The following is a 17,063-nucleotide window of genomic DNA, read 5'->3' on the forward strand; positions in this document are numbered from 1 at the left end:
TGCCTCCTGCATGCTCCCTACTGGGGATCGAGCCTGCAACCCACCCAGGCATGTGCCCTGAAGGGGAATCAAACTCTGACCTCCTGGTTCATGGGTCAACACTCAACCACTGAGTCACACCAGCTGGGCTGATTTTCCTAATTTAAAATGAGATCATATCAGCCAATCTAGTAAAGATAAGAACCCTATGAAAAAGAAATAGAAACAAGAGGAGAGGGAAGAGGAAGAAGAAAGTACAAAGCAAAACACAAGAACAAGTTTACAGAAATTCAAATGGCCAAAGAACCTACAGGATCCTAAACCTATAATTAAAAATAAGCCCGTGAAAACAGAGATAACATTTGTAACTTATCAGATTGGCAAAATGTTATAAGCCCGGTGATTTGCAGTACTGGTGGGAGTGTGGGAAAGATACAACCCTGATTTTAAAAAAATCAATCTGCATAACCATTCTAGAGTATAACTGGATAATGTTTATCAGAGTTTAAAAAGCTTTCATCCTCAAACCTAGCAATCTCACTAGGGTATTAGGAGTTTAACATTAACCTACAAGTATACCAGCAAGATGTTTATACAAAAATATTTACCAATGGGGGTGAGAGGGAAATTGCTTTGGGAATTATGTCTAACACTATGCTGTACATCTGAAACTAATATGATGCTGACTGTCAACTGTAATTGAAAAATAAGAAGGAAATTTAAAAAAGGAAAAAAGTATTTACACAAAGCAGTCTGCAATAAATCCAATAGCTCAACACAACTCCTCCTTCCCAAATATCTGACAATTACTAAAATAGCCAGAAATAAGGCAAAGTTGAAACCAATTACTGTACATCCATGTAATGAAATCTTATACACGTTAAAGTGAATAAGGAAGATTGGTGTGTATTGATGGGGAAAATCTAAATACATAATAGGAAAAGTACACACCAAAAAAGAAAAAAGGCTACAGAAAATGTAATCCCTTTACTAAGCAATCTAAAAAAACAGAGAACCAGACAGATGCAGATATTTACCAAAAAAAATTTTTTGCCCCTGGAAGAAATCACAAGAAATGTAATAATAGTTACATTTGAAGGGAGGCTTTTACCTCTCTTTCTGTACTTTTTGATACCATTTGAATGTTAATCATGTACATACAGTTTTAATTTATTTTCAATGTCATCATGGGTTATCTGAATGGAAGACTATAGGCTATTTTCTTCCCTGTTTATGCTGTCTTTCAACAAAATCTAATTTAAATATATTTAATGAGATAAAGACTTTTCAGTAAAGTTCTGAAGGAGAAAAACAAAAGAAATGAAGAAATGAAGTAGGAAAAAAGAAGGCAAGGCAGACAGATAAAATATCAATATGGGTCCAAGGACAAGGTGGAGTATTTCTCTTTTCCCAATGTTTTAAACAAAAGGATAAATGTTGCATTGCATGGTGAGTAGGGAGCAAGAAGTCACAAAGAAATCTTAGCAGTTCAAAGCTGTGGAATGTAGAAAACAACCTGAAGGAAAAATCTTTAAAAAGCAATTCTGGAAGAAGTATTCTTCCAAATTCACAAGGAAGCAGTTAAAAATAATAAAAAAGAAAAGAAAAGAAAGAAAACACTAGTAAACTAAATAAAAAACCCACCCAAAGCGAATAAAACCATAACCTTACAATGCATTATGAAATCCTCTGGCAAATATTTATAAAGTCTAAAGAATAAAATCCCAAATTGAATTACACACAATTATAATTCTAGATTGTACTAAATATCTTCACAGGCATTAAAAAGCCAGGAATGTCATCTAGCTGGATGTCATTTCATAAGTGGGGTTCCAATTCTTGATTATCCATGTGTTTATCTAAGGTTTAAGAGGCACACAATGAAAATTCGAAGAAACCGAATCTCCAATAGCCCCTTAGGGATGAGTCGCGCTGTGGATAATACAGGTAATCAAACCACACAGTGTTAAAAGTCTGCGGGAAATGCTGAGGTACCAGTGAGGGGAGAAAAATGAGAACCACCTAAATATACATACAGCACGCACAGTGCCTGCTTGACGAAAGAAAATCAAAGATCAGTGAAGAAGGGTGGGATTTTTTCCGCCCCATGGCAGTTATCAATTTATTGCCTCTCAGCTAGCTACAAATTCACCCTTTACTACCTGATCTGCAAAAATAGACATGGGCCTCTTAAATTCTTTTTTCACTTGTTGTTTAGCAAGATGCTAAGTTTTGTCAGAAGATGCTGGAAAGACACTGTGGGAGGAAGACGTGGTTCCTGGTTCTGCAGTGTCTCCCCCACTTCCCGTCCCCGCCCCCCGAAACCCCGGCCCTGCCGCACCTGTCCAGCACCTATCTTGTAACAGTTTTGCTAACTGATGTGTGAAGATTGCCTGACTCTGCAGGCCTGAGAGGGGGCGGCATGAGGAGTTTCCCCTATACAAAAGAGGTGTCAGCTGAAAAGGTACCAGCTACGTCAACAGGTCCTCCGATCACCCCTTCTCGTCCCTACCTCTGCTCTGCATTATCACAGGCACCACTGGCAGAAGACTGCGGCAGAAGGAATGGAGAAGCTGCTGGGAACTTTCTCACCTTCCTCTGGACTGACATCTGGATCTCCTTTGTGGCTTCACCTCCCATCTGCCCTGACAGCCTCCTCATCTGTCCCTCCAGCCAGAGGCCAGTAATGACTTCCTGCTGGGGCTGATCTCTGGGGTTATCAAGGTGCCCTGTTGGGCTCCCTGCCGCACCATCACCTGTGGAAGTAACTTCACAAAGTTCCCTCTTTTTTGGCTACTTAGGCCCTGACTAACCAGTTGTAATAAAAAGGCTGCACACGTGCTGATGAATCACTATGGCTACTCTCCCAGTCTGTCATGCTCTGCTAGAATCCAAAGTTTAAACTTGAGGAAACCTAAAATTTTCCAATAATTTACCTTCATTAGGCCTAAAAGAGCCAATGTTAAACTCCAGAAACATTCTGATTGACATAGGAATTCGTGGGAAATGGATTCAATGTCTTATCATCTTTTCTTTTTTAAAAAATCCTCACCCAAAGATATTTTTCCATTGATTTTTAGAGAGAGTAGAAGGGAGGGAAAGAAAGAGAGAAACATCAATGTAAGAGAGACACATTGCTTGGATGCCTCCCACACACGTCCCAACTGGGGCCGGGGATGAAATCTGCAACCCAGTATGCACCCTTGACCGGGTCCATGGGCTGATGCTCTAACCATTGAGCACACCAGCCAGGGCTTACCATCTGTTTGTTTGTTTTTTAAAGATGAATCATCTTCCCCAAATGAGAGGATGGAAATGTTCTGTGTCTTCTCTGTCCAGCATGGCAGCCACTAGGGACATGTGTGGCTATTGAAGAATGTGGTTAGTGTGATTAAGAAATGGAATCTTTAATTACATTCAATTTAAATTTAAATTAATTTTAATAGCTGTCTGTGGCTAGTGACTACAGTATTGGACAGCAAAAGTCTAGCATATGGTCATCTATTGCAGGGAAGGCCTTCTGGTACTGGTGGTGTTTCTGTGAGCTCTGGCAGGGGTGCAGAGGGAAGCAGAGAAGTATTAGCCCTAACAACCCCTAGCCTCCCTGACCCCTGCCAATACAGACATACAATTTCTCAGAGAATTTGGTTAATAAATTTTCAGAGAATAAAGGGCCTTGGAACATAGTAGCCTGATAGTGAAGAAGTGTGGAGGAAGTGGAGATTGAGGAGAGGTATCAATCCAGTAAAAGGAGGCACCCTCTTGCTTTGTTTCCCTATCCTTCAACCCAGTGGAAACAATCCTCGTCTGCCCTAGGAACCGTGGCAGCCCACTCCTTCCTCTCTTTCCCCCAGGAGTCCCCTGGAGTCTGACTGGGCCTGTGTGGTTAACACGTAACTGACTTCCAGTGATTCTGGCACTGCTGAACCTGTGAAAGACCTTCCCGTTGATACAGACTGACGATGACTAGTGTCTGAGCTAGAAAGATTTAATTTCACATTTCTGACCTTTACAAGGACATAATCAAAGTAAATGACAGCAGGCACTGATTCCCCTGAGAAATCTGCTCCTAGAAGTAAATGCTAAGGATTTAAGAAAGTGACTGGCCCAGGTCCCTAGACTGATATTTATCAAACAATTGTTCAGCAGGACAAAAATCACTACCCACAGTAGATAACTGCAGAAACCCATTCCAGTATATCGATGGGAATATAGAGAATATTAAAGGGACAATTTTACAGGAATACAGTTTAAAAGTACCACAGCTTATGAACCCAAAGGCCCCAAAGACTTGGGCATATTATTCTGAGAACCAAAGAAAAGCATACTTTATAAATCTACAAGAATCTTAGCAGTACAAAACCACAGTGAAAAATTCTGTGAAATTTTGACTATGAACAGCTTTGATTGTAAACTTCTGCAGTTGTTTGGTAATATATGCAATTTAAATGAGAATTATAGGATTTGCTAACTAGCAAAGTAGGAATTAGTGAGCCTTTTAATTATAACTATAACCACGTATTCTCGTTTTACTCATGTTTACACCAGTCGCTCATGGAACAGAACGCCACATTTCCAGCGTGACTAGGCACGCAGTAACACTCATTTCTCAACCTTTTTCAGTACAAAGAAAAAGACACTAGTATCATGGACATCGCACTATTATGTTGCAAGTCAAGTAGAAAAGACAACCCCGGGGAGTAAGGAGTGGGCTGCTGGTGGATTCGCACAGTCCATGGCTGGTCCTTAATCTTGGAGATTCATAAATATGATGATCAGGAGAGGGTTCATACTAACCACATTCATGGTGCTAGTAAAGTAAAAAAGCTGATTTAGTATCTTGTGAGAAAAATAAACCATCATGTAGATTGGATGCTGGTATCTGCTGATCATGTGTCTCCCCAAAGCATAATTACACAAGGAGCCCAGATCACAATCAGAAGGATGCATGGTGGGCATGGAACAGAGATAAATTTTGTGGATTCCTGTGTGGCTTCACACTGCATTGTGAGGTTAAGGCGGGCTCAGCGGTATTCAGTGACTAGAGTAAAGCCATACTCTAACTGAGGTTTGGAAACTAACAGTTGGATTTCAAAGCCACAGACAGCCCCACCACAGGGCTAAGGTCCATACAGTGGCCTGTTCATGCTATGCTAGGGGCAGGGTGCCCTCTCCTATAGACAGGCCAGATTGACCTCTCAAACTTGGTCTCCCACTCCAGCCTTCAAGTTTCACTTTCTAAATTCTTCTTCAAACCAATTCCCTTTCAGACAAACATGTTAGTACCTTTAACCAAGTTATACTTCTACCCTAGAAACTATTTAATCTTTGCTGATTTTGTCTATCTTTGCTGTGATCCATTCATCAACGCATTTTATAGTTTCGTTTGGAGTCTGTTATTTTTTTTCCAACTCAGAAAGGGAAAGAGATCTACCTGTTGGTCCTTACCTATAGCACACACATACCACACTTATGGTAAGAGCTAATAATTCCACAGGGACGTGAAGGCTTTAGGAATTTCAGGGAAGGTTGGGGCGGGGGGGGGGGAAGACCTCTTAAAAAACACACAACTACACCCACAACCTATATTGAAAGAAGTATACTAAAGAATTCATTAAATACTAAGCGTAAACGCTTTTAAAAATACAAGCTAGCAGCCCTGGCCAGTGTGGCTCAGTTGGTTGGGTGTCATCCCATGCACTAGGTTGCCAATTTGATTCCTGGTCAAGGACACATGCCCAGGGTTGTGGGCTCCATGCCCGGTAGGGGGCGTACAGGAGGCAGCCCATCTATGTTGTGTTCTCACATCAATGTTTCTCTCTCTTCCTCTCTTTCTAAAACAATAAACTATTTTTTAAGCTAAAAGACTTATAAGTAATCAGATATATATGTTCCACTCTACCTTGACATTTTATTTGTTTTGTTTTTTGTTAATCCTCACCCGAGGATATTTTTCCATTGATTTTTCTTAGGGAGAGTGGAAGAGAGAGGGAAAGACGGAGAGAAACATAGATGTGAGAGAAACACATCGATTGGTTGCCTCCTGCACAAGCCCTAACCAGGGCCTAGGCCAGGGAGGAGCCTGCAACCGAGATATGTGCCCGTGACCAGAATCGAACCTGGGACCCTTTGGTCCGCAGGCCGATGCTCTATCCACTGAGCCAAACCGGTTAGGGCCTTGACATTTTAAATCTCTTTGTTTCTTCTATGTCTAAAATGTGTGTGGGCCTTTTGGTGAGACTCCAGTTTCAAAATGCAAAGAAATCTATCCTTAAATTTGTTGACTCCGCACAAATCTAGAACTTGTGATTTTGGTACACAATACTACAGAATTTCACCAAGCTGATGCTGAGGAGACTAGCAAATATATAATCAGCCTTCAAATACTTTCATCAATACTTTCATCAGCTCATTGAATTGTCTGGTCCCACTCACACCTGAGAAATCAGTGATGGGTTACACCTAAAGTGGAGAAATCATCCATCAGGCCTCAAGAATTGTGGTCACCAGCACCATCTAAAATCGTCTTCTGTCTGTTATCTCTTGGTTTATTGTTAACCTGACTTTGGCTTGGCTTAAATATAAAACTCTTGCCTTCTGATCCTACAGAGGTATGCAACTTTGTGTATCCAGTTCAGGATTCCCTTTAGAATCACTGAATTTTTTTTTCAATATTGTTTACCCTGCAACTCAGGGGCAGCTTAAGACCACAAGTGTCTGGAACATAAGCTTCTATTCTCTGCACAATTAGGAGAGTTAAGTAAACTTGAAGGTTATGCTAATGAAGGCCTCCAAGCACTAACAAACTTAGTCTGTGTTATACTAGTAAATTCCTCAGAAGTATGTTCTGATCCCCCAAAATCATTTCCACTCCACGTGCCACTTAGGCTATGACTGCTGAACTTCACCTTGGGCTGCCACCGCTCTGGTGGTGTGAGGCAGCCACGGGCTCTCCCCACTGCTCCAGGAGGGAAGATCTCCAGGTGCCCACAGACAGGCAAGCTGCTGGGAGTAAGGGGCAGTAACCCCTGCTCCATTTGAGGGCTCAAGCCACGTGTTTACGTGAGATTTATTCAATCCAGTTCAAATGTACTAGGGACCTTGAGAAGGAAAATTAAGAGTAACCTCCCTTTAAAAAATCACTAACTTCAATTCTCCAACCTGGATAATAGTCTCTTCCTAATAAGCCGGGGAACTTGGCATTGCTGGGTCTCTCACTGCTGCTACCTCCTTGGAAGATGACCAGAGCTGCAAACATCTCCGCCTTTACCAAGTAGACAGTGGTGGGTGTGCACACTCAGGGATCTTCCTACCCAAGCCCTATCATTAAAAAAAATCACACTCTTGAGTTAAACACATTAACTTCCACCTGACCAGATGGATATGCCACATACTGCCACCGGTCACCACAGTGGCGACAAAACAGTGGGACTCGTGACTGGTCTCCAGACTCCCAGTGCCACAGGTGACGGGAAAAGCGATCGAATGGAAGTTTTGCTCTATCTTTAGGAAATCACGAAAACTGTAGAGCTGACACATCCACACATACACAGGCTTGGTATCCTGCTTACTGACTTCTTCAGCTCACCGCTAAACTTTGCAAGTTTTTATTGTGGAGCAATTCACAAACATAGGTTATATTCTTGGCCAGTTCCAGACCAGTATAAAGTAGGTTATGGTTCTTCCTTACAAGCCAAAATAATACTTCCCTCTCCTAAATTCTGAAGAGAAGGCTTTTTGTTTTCTTTTAGCTGCTAAAATCTAATTTCTTTACTCATCCTCTTTCCAAATCTTATATTTTAATAAGTACCACTCAATCCCATTAGCAAAAAAAAAAAAAAGTTTGTTTAAAAAACAATTGCTTACGATTATGCCTAAAGGCTGCTATGAGATTTACATCTATATCTTGTTTATCACCCCCAAACTCTATGAAACAGGGATTGGGTTTTCAGCGATAAAGAGACTTGCCCCAAATCACACCGCAGGTTAAATCAATAGGGCTGAGATTCAATCACAAGGTTATCTGACTCAAACCACTGTAATATATTTCTCCAGGGACTGGAGTAAATGATATTTACTGTGCTGCTGCTGATAAAATGTATATGCTGTATACAGCTGCAGACTTAAGAATACATTAACTCTCCAAGGCCCTTTCATAAATCTACCCGGGAAGCTGCTTTGTGATATTGCCAAAGCAAAGATTAGTATTCAAATTCCACAAACAGAAACACAGATACTGAAGAGGTAAGCCAGGGGCTGGACCTCAGCACTATAGACATTCGGACAGGACAATTCTTTTTGTGGGGGCTGTCCTATGCACTGCGTATGTTGGCATCCCTGGCCTCTACCCACGAAATGTTAATAGCACACCTTCCTACCCCAATTGTGCAATTAAAAATGTGTGTGGGCATTGCCTAATGTCCCCTAAGGGGTAAATTCACACCCTGTGAACCACTGAGCTAAACTAATTGCCGAAGGTCACATAACTGGTTAAAGAATGTACTGGTATCAGGAAAGAGCTCTTCTAAATCCTAGCTCAGTGGAGATATTTATTGTACCAAGCTATGGCTCCTTAAAAGAAAGCATTACAATAGCTAAGATTTGGAAACAGCCTAGGTGCCCATCAGCAGATGACTGGATCGGAAAACTGTGGTACATCTACACAATGGAATACTATGCTGCCATAAAAAAGAAGGAATTCTCATCATTTGCAGCAACCTGGATGGAATTGGAGAACATTATGCTAAGTGAAATAAGCCAGTCAATGAAAGAAAAATACCACATGATCTCACTCATTTAGGGATAGTAAAGAACATTATAAAGTGGTGAACAAAAAGATAGATACAGAGACAGTAAAGCATCAAACAGACTTTCAAATTACAGGGGGAAAGTTTGGGAAAGGTGGGGGAGTTATGAAATCAAACGAAGGACTTGTATGCATGCATATAAGCATAAACAATGGACGCAAAACTCTGGGGGGGAGGGCATGTGTGGGTGTGGGGTGGGGGGTAATAGTAAGATATGTACACATATAATACCTCAATAAAAATATTAAAAAAAAAAAAAAAAAGAGAAAGCACTGTTAGTACTGCCTCTCTCGGCTTTTACACGGAGGTATACATCCCTAGTGTCTTCAACAGCTGTTCAGTTTCTAGACCCTCTCCAAAGCCTGATTTCCTCGGCTGGACACACTTTTAAACACAAACCCAGAACTGTGCACAACACTCCCTCAAGTTGTAAAAGCAGGAGCAACAACAAAAGACTAACATCCAACACACACAATGTACCGCCAGGCTCTGTTTTTAAGCACTTCACGTGAGTTTTCAACAGCCTATGACATGGGTGTTCTTATCTGCATCTGATGAATGAAGAGACTGAGGCACAGAGAGTAAACAACTTGCCCAAGTTCAGGCGCCAACGCCCCTGCTCTCAGCGCTTCCGAGAACTGGGAGACTGTCAGCATTTGGTTCTGAATAGTCCATCTCCACTAATGCTGAGTTTTTCCCCAGCTGCATCAAGGGCCCTTCTCAAGGCACCTTGGTCAAGTCTGACATCACTCTACTGAGCATCCCTGTTGGGTATGACAAGATGCAAGCCACTTATCTATCTACTAGATGCACGAAATTCATGCAAGAGTAGGCCTTCCTTCCCCCGGCTGCCGGCACCGGCTTCCCTCTGGCACCTGGGACCAGGGCTTCCCCCGCAGCCCGGCTTCGTCCGGAAGGACATCTGGTCTAATTAGCATATTACGCTTTTATCATTATAAATATTGCTGTCCAACCCACGTGTGTCCATCTTGAGTTAAGAACACAAAGCACTCCGTCAAATGTTTTGTTAAAGCAGGCATGTCAGATCTACAGCAATGTAGATATACTTGTCCAGTAACGCTCAAAAAAGAAATGAGGTCAATTGGAGATGACTGATGCTAAATACTGATCACCACCACCTTTTCTAGGTGATCCCTAACTCCTCTTTTAAAAAATATGACTTATAATTCTGCTAGACACCAACACAAGCTCGGAATCGAAAGCTTGGAATTTACCATCTCCCCTAGTTTTGAAAATCAAGTTGTTTGGCACAGTTCCTCCTCTGCGTGATTTTCACAAGATTCACCCCAAGTGGTTTTATCATCACACTGGCATGTTCTTTCAACATCCTCAAGAACTCGAGGCACTTAGAGCAGCTAGGATTTAGAGAAGTTTGAGGAGGAGCCCAGGACATCCTTGCTGTGCTTGGGAAGGGTGGGTGTTCCTGTCAAATGGATGGCGAGACTAATGAGGTGGGGCTGTGAGCAATCTTGGGTCCTGGAATAGGTGCTGTATGTAGTCCATGGTCCTCTGGGAAGGTGGCATTGTTTATGATGACGTCCCAACAGATGACCCAGCAGACGATCTCAGAACTGGCTGCCCCTGGTGAGATACACAGAGACTTCCCACTTCCGTTGGACGAGAAAAGCTTCAGTACTCGTAGCGCGCCTTTCATAACCTCACCATTCTAAACAAGCAGGTTCAACACGAACCGACGTGCTAACAGAAATTTTCAAACATTGCACACGGCGTATAATATACTGCGGGTGTGCATCCACACACAGAGAAATCCCCTACTGGAAGTCATGGACCCAGCTGCTTGGTTTACAAGCAGAGAACACCTGAGTTGCACTTTTCGAGGAGCAGGACGAACAGGCACGTCCAGAACTAAAAGAGCTCCAGGAACAAAGGAGAAAGTCACTCGGAATCAGCAGCTATGAGGCGGCCACGTGTATTAACAGGTTCACCAAGAATAGGACTTGTTTAGTTAATATTTGAAAACCACAGGCTTCCAGAGCAAATGCATTATTCCTTGAACTTTGACACTTTGGCACGGGGGCAATGAGGAGCTTTTAAAATAACTTCAAAATCTGCTTTGAACTTAGAACTTCCCCTGGATTATTTCACACAGAAAGATCAACACTATTTTGTTAGGAGCAATGGGAGCCACCTGGGGAAAATTACAACCTTAAATGCTAACTTCTAGTGTAAATGAAATTATCTAGCTGTGAGATTTGGAGCGGATTATGTAACCTTGCCCAGGCTGTTTCTTGAACTATAAAACAGAGATAATAATAATATCTCTATACTTCCCAGCATTATTGTGAAAATTAAATGAGGCAGAGGGTACAAAGCATCTGTCTCTGATAAAAGCGGGCTCTTCAAATGTCTGGTTCTATTACACCCATTGGGGTGAGTCAAAATCCAAATTTAATTCTGTCTTTAGATTTTAGACATCTTCTAGATTTAATAAAATAGATTCCCATTCTTACCACCTGAGGGGGCTTTCCAACTACCCCAGTGGAATTAGGGCCATTTCTCTCAACATCACAGGCTGTTTCTCAAAAGAAAGGGGATCCCAAGTTGTTACCTCTCACTCAGAGCGACTTAATTCGTTAAACTCAAAGCAACTGAACTTCCAAATTAGCATATAAGCTGGGAAACAGTATTAGTATTAGCTCAATGTATAACTAATTTAAAATTCTACAAATTATTTTAATGATCCCATTTAGAAGTGACTAATGTCTGGAGAAGCTTCCTTCACAGACCTGATAAAGTCAGTTGCAAAGAACTTTGCCCTTTCTTTCTGTTACAGAGCCCGTCTACGGAGCCAGTCTGTATCTCATAAATGAAGACGTTTAAGGACAGCATCCTGAGTTCTGTCATCCTTGATGCCACCGGACGCCTTCCGCCGGCCTCTCCAGCAGTCAGTGTTTCTGATGGTGATGTGTCTGTTGCACTGTGTGTGCCTTTGGCGAAACTGCAATAATCACAGATTCTGCTTCTCTGCTGCCCTCCTCCCCATCCTCTTGCAAGAAAACAATTTACTTGCAGCATACACATCTCTACGCACTGCTGACTAATTTCTTACATAAAAAGCAGATTTTTAAAAAGAAGCTCACCGACTTTATTTCTACAGCAATTTAAAAGTGATAATCAACTCAACAGGCTAAGAGTGGACCGGGAATATACCACACTGGAGGGTTCCCATTGGGGTACAACGTAGATAGCAACTCCAGATGGCAAACACAAATCGCGGGAAATAAAAATAAAAATAAATGCTATGCACTCTTCTCAGTGTCTTTCTCTCCACAAATTCCACAGCACAATTATCCGGCCACAATAAATAGAAAGCATAGCTGTGGAGTAAACACGCTCACCCCACAACGCGGGAGCACGTGCTTCTTCTGGCACCGAGCAAAGATCTCCCTCACCGGCTAAGCTCCCAGCCAGCCAAAGGAGTTGGCTGACGGACCTTTAATTTTATTTAGTACAGGGACTGGAGTTTGAGAAAGTGATATTTCCCCCAAACTTAGTAATTAGCTGTAAAGACAACCCCACTCCCTCAAAAACTCCATTAGGAGAGCTCGATCACCCCTAACCGAAACCACCGCCTGGTCCTTAGCTCTCAGCAGCACCCCACGGGGTCTGGAGCACGGATGCAGCCGCCTATACGCTGGCCACTGCTTCACCAGCTACCCTGTGAGCGGTCTCAGGTGCCAACAGCTCCTGCCCATTTTATCATCAAAGCGAGGTCCAGCACAAGCCAGGATTCCCTTTCCTTCGCCACAGTGGAGGGAAAGGCAAGGATCGCGTTAGCGGGTGTTTTCTGCGAGGCAAGAAAGGCTGTTTCCCCCGCTCTGAACCAGGTCCCGCGGGCTGTCAGCGCTTCGCCGGCCCCAGACAGCATTTTAATGAACCGCAGCATCCCAGACGGAGCAACACTTACGGTCTCTCCTGGTGGAGGCAAAGTCTCCTGCCAAGTTCCTGGGGCACTAAGTTTCTGCTCCGCTCCTGCCCGCCGGTGCCTGCCAAGGCGCAGGCGGAGAGGCGAAGGCGGTCCGAGGCGCGCCGACCCCGGCCCCCGCTCCTGGGCGCGCCCGCGCCTCCGCCGGCCGGAGGAGCCGCCCTCTCCCGCGGCCTGCGGGCCGGCTGGCCAGCACCGCGGTGCGGCGAGCCCTGCGTCCCGCGGGCGGGCGGGTCCTCCCAGTGGGACAGCTGTGAGCAGGCACCCAGCGCAACCCCTGAGGCTCCAGCGGGGAGGCCGCGGCTGAGCTGAGCAGGACAGCAGAGGTTTTTGGAATGCAGGGTGCGGCCCTCTAACACAGCAAAAAAGAAATGAGTCAGTCCGTGCAATTCTAGCCAATAAGCGTGTTCAGTCGGTGAAGGCGGAACTTTCCTTTCTTGATTTACATCAGGCTTACGAGCCTTCTGCAGCCTTTAAAAAAACACCAAAATACAGCCTTTGGCAACTTCAAGAAAATGTAGATGGCCTTTTAAAAACTCTCATAAAATAAGGGGTAATCTTATGATAGACACCTGAACAATGGATGTACATTAATTTCTATTCCTTAGTAAAAGTTCTTGAGTTAGGCAGCGATCCAGGGTGTGATGAGGCGGTGGCATCAGGCGTCCCAGCAGATTTGGATCTGATGTCTGACACTGTATGACCTAGGGCAGGATAATTATCTGCAATGAGGGGGATAAAATGCTCACCTAACAGAGTTTGAGGGACAGATGATATGTTCTAATACGTGCAAAGAATGTGGCACAACACTTGAATAGAGTAGGCACTTAAACAATGCTATCTTGTCCCTCTGAGTTCTGTATCAGAATCTCCAAAATTGTGGAACACTAGCCCACAGTTTTTCTATTATTCCTTTCAATGTTAAAATATTCCAAGAATTTTACAGCTGAAATCGTTCTTTAGTACTGCATGGTCTGAGTCCCATATTTAAGTGGTGAAAAAAACTGTAGCTTTTGGTTTAGGATTCTTGGATTTGGTGTTCTTATTACACAATAAAAAATTAATTAGCAAAACAAAGGGGTTAAAATTGGAATCATTTCATTTATGTCACAATTAGACCAACTTTTTAAAAAGCAAGTGATTTTGGAAATACTCTTTCCTTCTGGGTCATTGTGCCTAAACATTATTTTGGAATAAAAATATTTAAAAGAAGCTTTATGTAGTTGGGAATTGGCACATTACAGGAAACGATAGAACTGGTAGGTCCTGAGTACCAGTTAAAAAGTAAGTTGATTACTAGTGAGGGAGCAGAGTTTTTACAGAGGAAACCTTTTTTTTTTTTTTTTTTAAGTTACAAATTAAACCTACTTGGCTTTGGAGAAGACTTTTTGAGTTTAACTTTCTCACATTTGCTTTAGAAACAGTCATTGTATAGGCCAAGATTTCTTCAAAATATTCAACAGCCAAACATAAGATCTAAAGTGTGATCAAGGGATCTAAAAAGCTAGTTTTTTTCTCCAAACCAGCATCGAAGACTAATAAGAACTACACCAGGAGTCAAGAGCTCCTGCCCTAACCCCAGCTCTGCCGGTACGTGGCAAAGTGAGTGGCCCTTGGTAAACTGCTTCATCTATCTCTGAAGACCTCTAAGAGTTCTACTTGGAAGACCAAGTTATGGTCAAAAAGGATGGGCGTTAAGGTACAGCGCAGGGAATACAGGGGTAGGCAAAAGCAGGTTTACAGTTGTGAGTACGTGAAACAATTTATTCTTGTATTATTATTATTTATTAATTACTGCATTTGTATTACAACTGTAAACCTACCTTTGCCCACTCCTGTATAGTCAATACCATCGTAATAACTGTGTATGGTGCCCGATGGGTACTGGACTCAAGAGTGATTACTTTGTTGGGTATATAAATGTCTAATCACTATTTTGTTCACCTGAAACTAATATGATATTGTATGTCAACTATAACTAAAAAATAAATTAAAAAACACACACACAATCTAAAAGTTATTTTAAAAATAAATTAAAAAAGGACAGGCGCAAGATAAGCCTATAACTTAGCATTTATCCTTAGCAACAGGCACAGTTGGTCCTATATCTTAGAAGATACAAAGTTGATAAATCTCCCTCGACTCTCATATTCCTCACAAAGGTAATCTTATTGTCTTGGACACTTTAAGTTAAATTCTGAAAATATCTCCCTCCCTTTCTCTTGATAAGTCACTATTAATAGGTATGAATACAGCTTTCACTTCTGTACCATTTTTTCCATTCCTGGTTCAGGCATTCATCCCCTCATGCCAGGGTCACCTGTTGTTCCAGCTGCCAGGTCCCTCCCTCTGCTTCCAACACATCACTGCCATCACATGACAAATGTCAAAGTCCGGTGTGCCATCATGTCATGAACCTTTCCTCTATCACCTAAACAACAGTACAGATCAAAAGGAAACCATTTGCTTTATAGGCAGCTTTCTTCAAACATTCATATAAATATGTATTTTCGGGCACATCATTTTTCTGCTTACAAAACTATTACAATCAATTATACTAGCCAAACTGATAATATGTTGGCTGTTACACCAAAAATAGCAGCTCTTTTATATGAGAAGAATATATATATATACATAACACCTAGGAGTATATGAGCATCTCAATAAACTTCGTAACATTATAATCTGAAATATGCAATTATATGTAGACATAGGTCCACAGAGATACGTAAAAGTGAAAGGGAAAGCTAGCACATCCAGGAAATAGATAATCTACTTTGTTTCTATTGTCTAGGATCCAGTCAAGCTTAAAATTCACAGTGTGGGTGCTCCATTCAGGAAGAAGGAGCACTTTGTAAATATGTTCACCTGCAATCATAGCTCAAAGCACTTAAAAGATGTTTCCGATAATCCTTATGCTTTGGAGTAAGGATGCGATTACCAACATTTTTAGAACATCCTCGCAATAGAGATAGGATCACTGTTTCTAGGATGTCTTTGTGGCCTAACTTTAAATTCAAAGCACAAAGTTTGTCCTTTCAGTTTTAAAAAGTAACAATCAGCCCACAGGCGCAGTGTCACAATGCTTAGTTATTCAAAAGCTGGCCTCTACCTCTCCAACCCCCACCTTACACTTAAAAAACACACACAGAAAACAAACAAACAAACAAAAAACTCGGCCAAGTAACCGACCTGTGCCACTGGGTTTTCCCCTAAGGCAGTGGGCACATTACCACCTCCACACCTGGGCCCACACCAGGCCCTGGTCTGATGACCTCTCTTACTCTTCTTCCTAGTTATCACCTTCCAGACCACTCAAACCCTTGCTTTTCCTGAAACGCTCCTCCCTGGCTCAAGCCCTGGGAAACTCTCCCCTCCTCTAAATACCTACAGACCTGCTCCTTATACCTCCCTTTCAAAACTGACTACAGAACCTTAGCGTCTTCCTTCTTTTTGAGATTCCTAACTTTTCCTTCTCACCAGATGATAGAAGTCCATCTGAGGCAGAGATTGTGTTTCCAAGGCCTTGTATCCTCCCAGGACCTAGAAGATTCTACATACTAGCCACCGTAGATATGATAATGTTTAAGTTATATAACCACAAAAGAGAAAGGAAAACTTCCTTCTGACTGCTGACACATCAAGAATAAACAAATACTATAGCTGTTTAAAGCAGTTGGCAAGCAGATCTCAAATGGCAGATGCTTTTCTTTGCTCTTTACAACATATTCCAACAATACAAAATGCTACTACTGAGAAGGCAAATCTGATACTTCCTAAAGGGAAGTGAAGTTTACAAGAGTGTTGTCACATAAAATCTCAGTTCCCCAAACACTAACCTACTGAAGAGAAGAGAAACATTAAGTCATTCTATCTTTCCTTTCCAGTAAGGAACACAAATGTACTTACTTGATAATCTTGCCAAAGTACCAATTCCTCCTTAAATAGAAACATCTCTCTCAACCCATATATATCTACGAACATCTACCTGATTACCTACAAGTGCTCCTACCATAAATGGTAGCAAAGGGCAGATAACTACTAGAAGCATCTTGAGTATCTGTTTGTTTACATAATTTAAAATCAAAAGTTATATGGCATTTGCATTAGAGGAAGCCTCTGTCAAAAGAGTCATTTTATACATATGTGTATACACACACACACACACAGTTACTAGTATCTTTTGATTAGTGCTAATACATTTATGCTTTTATGAGATAGGAATAAATGTTACCACTGTTCTCAAAAGCTATGTCGTAAATCAGCTGTCCCACTATGCAATTATATTTATTACTAGAGGCTCAGAGCAC

General features: G+C 42.1%; 1 protein-coding gene across 6 annotated transcripts in view; it reads right to left on the minus strand.

Annotated features, from left to right (window-relative positions):
• Positions 1-17,063, minus strand: part of SGMS1 (sphingomyelin synthase 1) — a 251,170-nt gene that overhangs the window by 66,021 nt on the left and 168,086 nt on the right. For 3 of the 6 annotated variants that reach the window (XM_028127603.2, XM_054729298.1, XM_054729299.1), the window contains exon 1: positions 12,736-13,062. The exons of the other annotated variants lie outside the window; for them this stretch is intronic. The gene's annotated coding sequence lies outside the window, so the exon portion shown is untranslated. Of the gene's footprint in view, positions 1-12,735; positions 13,063-17,063 lie in introns of those variants that run through there. 6 annotated transcript variants of the gene reach the window in all.

The sequence above is a fragment of the Eptesicus fuscus genome, chromosome 17, assembly GCF_027574615.1.
Source record: "Eptesicus fuscus isolate TK198812 chromosome 17, DD_ASM_mEF_20220401, whole genome shotgun sequence".
Classification (NCBI taxonomy): Eukaryota; Metazoa; Chordata; class Mammalia; order Chiroptera; family Vespertilionidae; genus Eptesicus; species Eptesicus fuscus.